The sequence below is a fragment of the Castor canadensis genome, chromosome 15 (assembly GCF_047511655.1).
Source record: "Castor canadensis chromosome 15, mCasCan1.hap1v2, whole genome shotgun sequence".
Taxonomy (NCBI): Eukaryota; Metazoa; Chordata; class Mammalia; order Rodentia; family Castoridae; genus Castor; species Castor canadensis.
In genome coordinates, this window is record NC_133400.1 from 30,891,388 (window position 1) to 30,899,311 (window position 7,924).

Here is a 7,924-nt window from a genome sequence, read left to right on the forward strand (position 1 = left end):
ATCACCCATAGGTACATGGGGAGCACCTCACAGGAGTCCAGGAAGAAGGGCTCCAGTGTGGTATAGATGAGGCATCCCAAGTTAGTCACGGGAAATTGCAGCTAACTAGGACATGTTCCTGTGTGACAGATTCTTTATCTTCCCTAGAGTCATGCCCTTCACTGTACCTTGGTGGTACATGCTTCTTGACCCTGAACTAGTCATATGACTTGCTTTGGTCAACAAAATGTTAGCAAAGAGGCTTGAAATGTGCTTGTGTGTTTCTGCTTCCTCTCTTGCCCTTCCTCCTTTTCCATAGGAACATACCCAGGCTAACCTATTAGAAGTTGAGATTTTCTGCACAGAGCTGAGCTCAGCCAGTTGTCCAAACCAAGGACATCTTTGACCAGCAACAGCCAGCGGGTCTAAGCCATGAAAGAGACCCCAAGGTCAGCAGAGCCCCTAGCCCACCCACACCTTGCCCTAGACTCAAGTTTTGGGTCAGTCAAATCAGAAGAATCATTAGGTCAACCCACTGAGTCAGGGGCCAAAGAAGTGCTCATTGCTCATGCTGCTGACTTTTAGAGTGGCTCCTACTGCAGAATCATGGTGGCAGCAGACACTTCTATGCCCTCCTTGTGATACTTACAGTTTTCTCATCACAAACAATCCCTCTCTCACATGTCAGCAACTCTTACTTATCTCTTGTACCCAGGCTTGCTCCCGAAGAAGTGGCAAATCCCAAAATGTTCACAAAGCTGGGGCTTAACTTTACCAATTCCCACTCTGTGGGACTCACCTTTCACAATTACCTCATTTCTCAAAGCCTCAGTTTCCTCAACTGTATAACGGGCACAATAATAACACAAAAGCGCCTGCTTCTTAGAGTAATTGTAATAGCTAAATGAAAAGAGGCAGGTAGACACATTGCAAACATTTAATAAATATCAACTCAAAGTGTATGCATCCCTTCCCCTTTCCTCTTTCTGTTAAATCCTCAAAGTTTTGGTAGAGTTTCATCCTTCTTTCACCCAGCCATGGGTAGTCGGGCAGTTCCTTCAGTCTGCACCATGCTCTATGATACCAGGACACATCATTGCAGAATGTCCTTCTGTCTAGACCATGGGCAAAACCTAGTAATGTTGAGCACTGCCCCGTCATCTTAGGTAGGTCATCAGCATGTTTAGATGTGCTGGGCATTACTTTACACTTAGAAAACATCATCAGCGATGTTCTAGAAGACAAGCTTTGCCCACAGAGGCTGCGGATGAAGAAGTATGGCATTCCTGCTGTAGTGTGAGTGCCTGTGTTCCAAAGTGAGTAATAAAAGCATGTTTCTATATGGTAACCCCTAAATAAGCACACATACAGATAGACAAAAGGGACAATCTATGGACAAGCAAATTTGATCAATTCTGAGCCAAACAGACTTCTTTGTTGCAGGACTTCCCAGAGACGTTCTGGGATAATGTATACCTCCAACAAGGAGGTGAAGAATGTGTTTTTGAAAGCAACTTGACCAGAAATTTGTTGGTTTGGGTGGTTTTTGGTCCTAATAGGCCATAGAAGATCCTTCTGGGAAATATGATCTAGACACCTCATTGATAGTAGGCTCAGATGAAAGAGCCCCTTAGGTGGGAATTTCTGTGTCATGCTCTCTCCTCATTGTCCTTGGCTCTTTTGTTTGGATCTGTCTTTACTTGCCTGGTTGTTTTACCACCAATAAGAGCCAAAAGGTTGGCTTGCCTTGGTTACCACTTTTTATTTCTCTCTGTTCTTAGAGTGAATTGTGCAGTCAGAGTGGACAATTGCCTATTCCTCCCTTGTAGACACAAGTCTTGTCTTTGTGCGGGAATAAAGCAAGGGTGCTTGAAACATTATTACCTCTCCATCGTCACTCCAATCAGCTGAGGTTTAAATGGAATTCTGCCAGGGTCACCGACAAGATTTTTTTTTAAAAAAACAGGCACACGAGATATCATTACATTTCATCTCGGGACAATCGTTCTCTGAGCAAAGTGCGTTACTCCAGCACGTAATCCCTCACCAGACTGTGGATTTTCCATGTCCAACAACAGCCCTTACAACCAAAGAGCAACGAACTGTGTTATTGACAACGTTTTAATTACAATACATAAAAGACATAAGCTAGCAAAGATGGGGATATTCTGTGCATGTAGAGGCATTTGTATATTTCAGAAAACTCCAGAGTTGATTCTAGCATAGAAAATAAGTAGTGTTCTGCTAATACTAAAAATTCTAGTGCCATGTGTGGGATTTCTTTAAAGGAAATAACATTCATAGAAATGTTCGTCCTTGGCAGCCCAATAAATGAAATTTGAAGCTCTTAGAATTGTCAGCTTGCAACAATGTTAGTGTGAACAGAATCGTGCAATTGCTTTGTTCTTTTTTTCCAATAAAAGGTGGAAGCTATCGAGTGTTGTTACCAGGCAAGCTAATCTGGGCTTCTGTATAGCATAGTTTTGTGTATTTGAACCAGCAGAAGCTTTTGAAGTCCCACGATTCCTTCTGCTTGCTAATTCTTCCATTTGTTTGATTTTTTGGTACAAAGAAAATGAAAGAATATGATGAGATTATGGCATTTTAAGTCAATATTTATTAAAAAATCAATCTAGATGAAAATCTGCCCATCCCTCTAATTAGATGAGGCAACTCGAGGTTGATTTTTAATTGCAAAAGTAATTACACGGAGCAGATAGCCAGTGACATTTGATTATGTAGGTGATTGATTAAAAAGCCAGGCTCACCGAGCAGATTGTCAGCCAGGGAATCCAGACAAAAGAGCAAATTAAAAAAGTTGTCCTGTTAGTAATCACAAAATTCAAGGATGAAATTAGAGACCCAAACACCCCCATCACTCCCGTTCCCATCACTCACTCTACACACACACACTCCAACGCCTGATAAAGGAATGGATTAGTGTGAAATTAATTGAAGGGAAAAAACTGGGAACCAAATTCATGGCTAAGAATAAGGCTTTTAACAAGTTGAAACAAATTTCTCCAGTTTTTTAATACAACTTTTTTTTTTTTGGCAAGAGAGACATGTTCATAAAGGATCTTTTCAGGATGTTTGATGATATTAACTTAACTATTACGAGAGAGGGAGGGGGAATCTCACTTTCTAGCAGAATAGGATATTAAGATGTCTTGCTTGTTATTCATTTCATTATAACATGAAAGCCTGGGGAACAGGCTGTACATTTGGCAAGAGAATCCCTGGATTTGTAAACAGTCCCTGATAACATATTGGGTAGAATAATGAAGGGTTTCCTGGTCACTCACGAGAACTCTGGTGGGGTCCACTTGAGGATATTGTAGATAAAAGTAGAAAGGATGCATACTGGAGCAGTTCCCAAGACAACATGAGCCTGGCTCACAGCAAAAACTCCAGATCTCCAGGAGTCACAGGAAAGCAAAGGGAAACTGAGGCAGGGCCAGCCAGTGCAGCTCCAGCAACAATGAGAATTCTGTGCCACCTCCTCTCAAGGTTGCTCCTCCATGCTAGTATGGCTAGGCAGGATGTAATGAACTAGTCAGGAGGCAGAGCCCCAATCTCTGCCCACATCTATGCCTGCAGAAGACATCCAGGCAGCTGATTTCAGTTCTTTCCAGGTTCCCAGCCTATGTGAGCCACTTGGCATGTGGATTCCAGTAGATAGTCTCTGAGACTGGTTAATGTGATCCTCTCCTTGTGTTTGGTATTTTGCATTTTTAAAAAAATCCATCCAAACCTGGCACTGATGGCTCAAATCAAATCTGTAACCCTAGCTACTTGGGAAGCTAAGATCAGATTGGGAAGATCATGGCTCAAGGTCAGCCTGGACAAAAAGTGAGATCCCCATCTCAGTCAATAGTTGGACATGGTGACATGCAACCGTCATCCCAGCTTCAGTTGAAAGCATAAATAGAAGGATCTCAGACCAGGTCAGTATGGGCAAGAAGCAAGACTCTATGTCCAAAATAACCAGAGCAAAAGGGCTTGAGGCGTAGCTCAAGAGCAGGAGAGCACTTGTCCAGTAAGCTCAAAGTCCTGAGTTCAAACCCCAGTACTGCAAAAACAAAAGCAGTATTCATTCCTTCAGCACATATTTTGGGCAGCTTGATATTGTGGTTTAGAAAGAGTTCTGGCTCTTAGAAAATAGCTTGTTATTACCCAATACAAGTAGTGTTACATACACCGTCTATCCTAGCAATTCCTCTGTAAGGTTTGCATCATAGAAAGACATGCTCAATGTATGCTAGCAGACATAGGCAGGAACACACCAAACAAATATCACCTGAAGAATGAGTTCATAAATTCAGGTGTGTCATTCAATGGCAAAGTATTTATGCAAAAGAAGTCATAATCACAGCATTAAACCAAAACAGGAAGACACAAAAGAATGTTTACTGAGTGATTCCACCTCTAAAAAGCTCAAAGTCAAGGGCAGCAAAATTATATTGTTTGAGAATCCATAGTGGTGCCAGGGGAGGACTATAATCAGGGAGAAGTACAGTGGAATGTTCTAGGCTTTGTCTACCATAGCAGTCAAGGTTTTGTCCAACTGTACATTTATGTTTTATGCTCTTATGAATATAGACTTTCTGTCTCATCTCTCTCTCTGTCTCTCTCTCTCCCCTTCCCTCCATCCCCTGTCTCTCCCCCTCTTTATGTCTCTATCTCTGTCTCCCTATCTCTATCTGTTTGTCTGTCTCTCTCATGCACAAACACACACACACACACACACACACACACACAGACTCACATGTGTAGGGGCAGAGGCTTTGGGGCCAGATTGCCTGGGTTTAAGTAACTGCTCAATGCTCCATGTCTGTCTGATATTGAGCAAGGTACATATTCTCTCTTTGTTTCAGTTTCTTTACATAAAACTGGACTTGATTATGGAGCTTTCCCCACAAGATCATTGAAATGAGTTAATACACACAAAGAAGTAGCTTTGAACTGGGTTTAGAACATGGTAAGTCTTCAGAAAATGTGAACTAAAATCACCATTATCATCATTGCCTAAGTGCCAGGTGCTCTGCTAAATTTTGGCTCTAAAAAGACCTATAGTCCTTGCCTTACAGAAAGACAGACACATACATATACACTTGTGAATATGTGTATATATATATATATATATATACACACATATATATATGTATATGTATACATATATATGAATTTAAAAATAGATACACAGGATTCCTAACCAATTCATGCCAGGGGGTGAGGTAGGGTGAAGGACTGAAAGCATGGAGTTTCAATTTCGTCTATAGGGTTTTCTTTCTTTAAAATAAATTTTATGAGATGGAGTCCTCACTATATTGCCCAGGCTAGACTTAAACTCCTGGGCTCAAGTTATCTTCCTGCCTCAGTCTCCTTAGTAGTTGAGACTATAGGTGCATGCTGCCACACCTAGTTTATTTTTCATTTCCAAAAATTTATTTCAATTTGATTTGTTAGACATTAGCACTTTTGTCTTTAAAAATGGTGGAAGGGAGAGGGAAGGGGCGAGGGGCAGGGGGGAGAAATGACCCAAACAATGTATGCACATAGGAATATACAAATAAAGAAAAAATGGCAAAATGGTAGCAAACATAAATTCTAGTTCATGGGAGCACAGATACTTGTGATCTTTATTAGTGTAATCTTCTTTAAAAAATTCTGGCAATAAAATATTTACTGTGTAAGAATAGCACTCTAATAAGGATGCATGCTGAGTTTTGCAGGAGCCAAAGGCTGAGGGTAAGCATGGATGGCTCCTAGAGGAGATGACATTTGATTAAGTTCTTAGCAATAAGTAGGAGTTCACCAGACAGACAAGGAAGATGCGGTAGTCAAGTGGAAGTGAACATAGCACTGTGAGTAGACTGCAGACACATGACATCACTGGAAGCCCCCCTCTGGGTCTGGTCTCCCCTATCTCTCACATAGCAGCTCCAGAGAGAATGGAGACTCCATATGGCAAAAGCAGTTTGAAATGCCCACACAAGGTGAAGTCCACCACCATGGCTTATTAGCTCTAAGACTTTGGGGAAACAGTCATTCTCCCTGTGTTTCTCTCTTCCTTTGTCTATAAAGATAGTGAGGACAGCATGCCAGTATTGCCTTAGTTCCTTTTCTGTTCTATAACTGATCACCCAAGAATGAGTAATCTATAAAGAAAAGAAATTTATTTCTTACAGTTCTGGAGGCAGGGAAGCCCAAGCACATGGTGTCAGTATCTGCTCCTGTCTGGTAAGACTTTCTATGCATCATAAAACAGTATGAGACACCACATGGTGACCCAGAGCAAGTATGGCAGCTGAGGTCTCTTGTCCTCTTCTTATAAAGCCACTAATGCCATCCTGGGAGCCCCATCCTCATGATTTATCTAATCCTAATTATTTCCCAAAGTAATTACTCCAAATGCTCTTAACATATAAAAATTTGGGGCGTTAAATTTCCAACACACTGGGACTGGAGGTATGGCTCAAGTGGTAGAGCACCTGCCTGAGTTCAAAACCCAGAATTGCAAAAAACAAAGTTTTTAACACATGAATATTTGGGACCACATTCAAACCACGGTAAGTATTTACATCATAGGACTTTTGTAAGCTTTAATAAGTATACTCATTTAATGAGTATACTTAAAATAGTTAGATCAGTGCCTGGCAAATGTTAAACTGTTATTGTATTATTACAGGAGGGTTTACTTAATTTATTTTCGGGGACCTGTGACATCCATTCATTGCTCTTTTCAGAAGCTGTGGCTCTTCTGTCTCCTTTCAGAGCAGTTTCCTAGGATGAAGGGTTCTACCATGTTTGCCAGGGAATCCTCAGCCCAGGTAGCTCACCTGTTTGATGCACCACCAGATTGCCTGGCCATAGCCACTCCCAATCCCTGTAATAGTGGTTTTTGTTTTTGTTTTGGCTGGAATTTCATTAATTCTTACTGTCTATATTTTCGCTTCTTATCTTACTGTCAGCCAAATTCTCCAAGGGCCACAAGCAAAGCTCCCCGAAATCCATACTCATTAAATTGTCCTCTGGAGGGTTAGTCTATGACAGTAGGAGCAAGAAGTAATTGTTGCCTTTTCTGGTAAGCAGAGCTTCGAAGCAGAGATTATTCTGTCTGCAGCAGCAGCAGGCAATCCTTGGTGAACCTGTCCTGGCAGGTGCTCACTGTCCAGGCATTATTGGTGGGGTTGTGGGCTGACATTTGCAGAGCAGAGCTGGGCGAGTGGACAAATGGAGCACAGTCTTCTGACTCATGTGTTGGAGTTAGACATGGAGAAGTAGGGAGGAGCTGGGCTTGGGTTTGACCCACAACTGTCAGAGCTGGGGGAAAACAGAGCAAAGCCTGGTCCAGCACTCTTGTAGCACAGATGAAGAAACTGAGGACAGTCAGTTACACTTCCAACCTACTAATACCTTTGCCACATTGATTAGCTCAGTACCTCATCCCCAGAGCTCTACCACTGGAGCTACACTGAAGCACTTTGGTTTTTATTTTTATTTGTTTGTTTGTTTTTTGAGATAGGGTTTCACTTGTTTTGTTCAGGCTGGCTTTGAACCCTATCTTCCTACCTCCATCCCTAGAGAAGCCCAGCTAATGCTGATCTGTAGTTTGTCTATATCCTTGATGTTTTTCTGTCTATTGTCTATTACTGACAGAATAGTGTTAAAGTTTCCAACTATAGGGGTTTGGGAATGTAGCTTAGTGGTACAGCATGTGCAAGACTCTGGGTTCCATCCCTAGCATAAGAAAGAGAGAAAGAAAAGCTATGTTTGTGGTTTGTCTTATCCTTTTAGTTCTAATGGTTTTTGCTGCATGTCTTTTGAAGCACTGTTGTTTGGGACATAGACACTTAGAGTCATCATGTGTGCTTGGTGAATTAATCCTTTAATCACTAGGCAATGTCTCTCCTTATCTCTAGTAATTTCCACATCTCTGAAG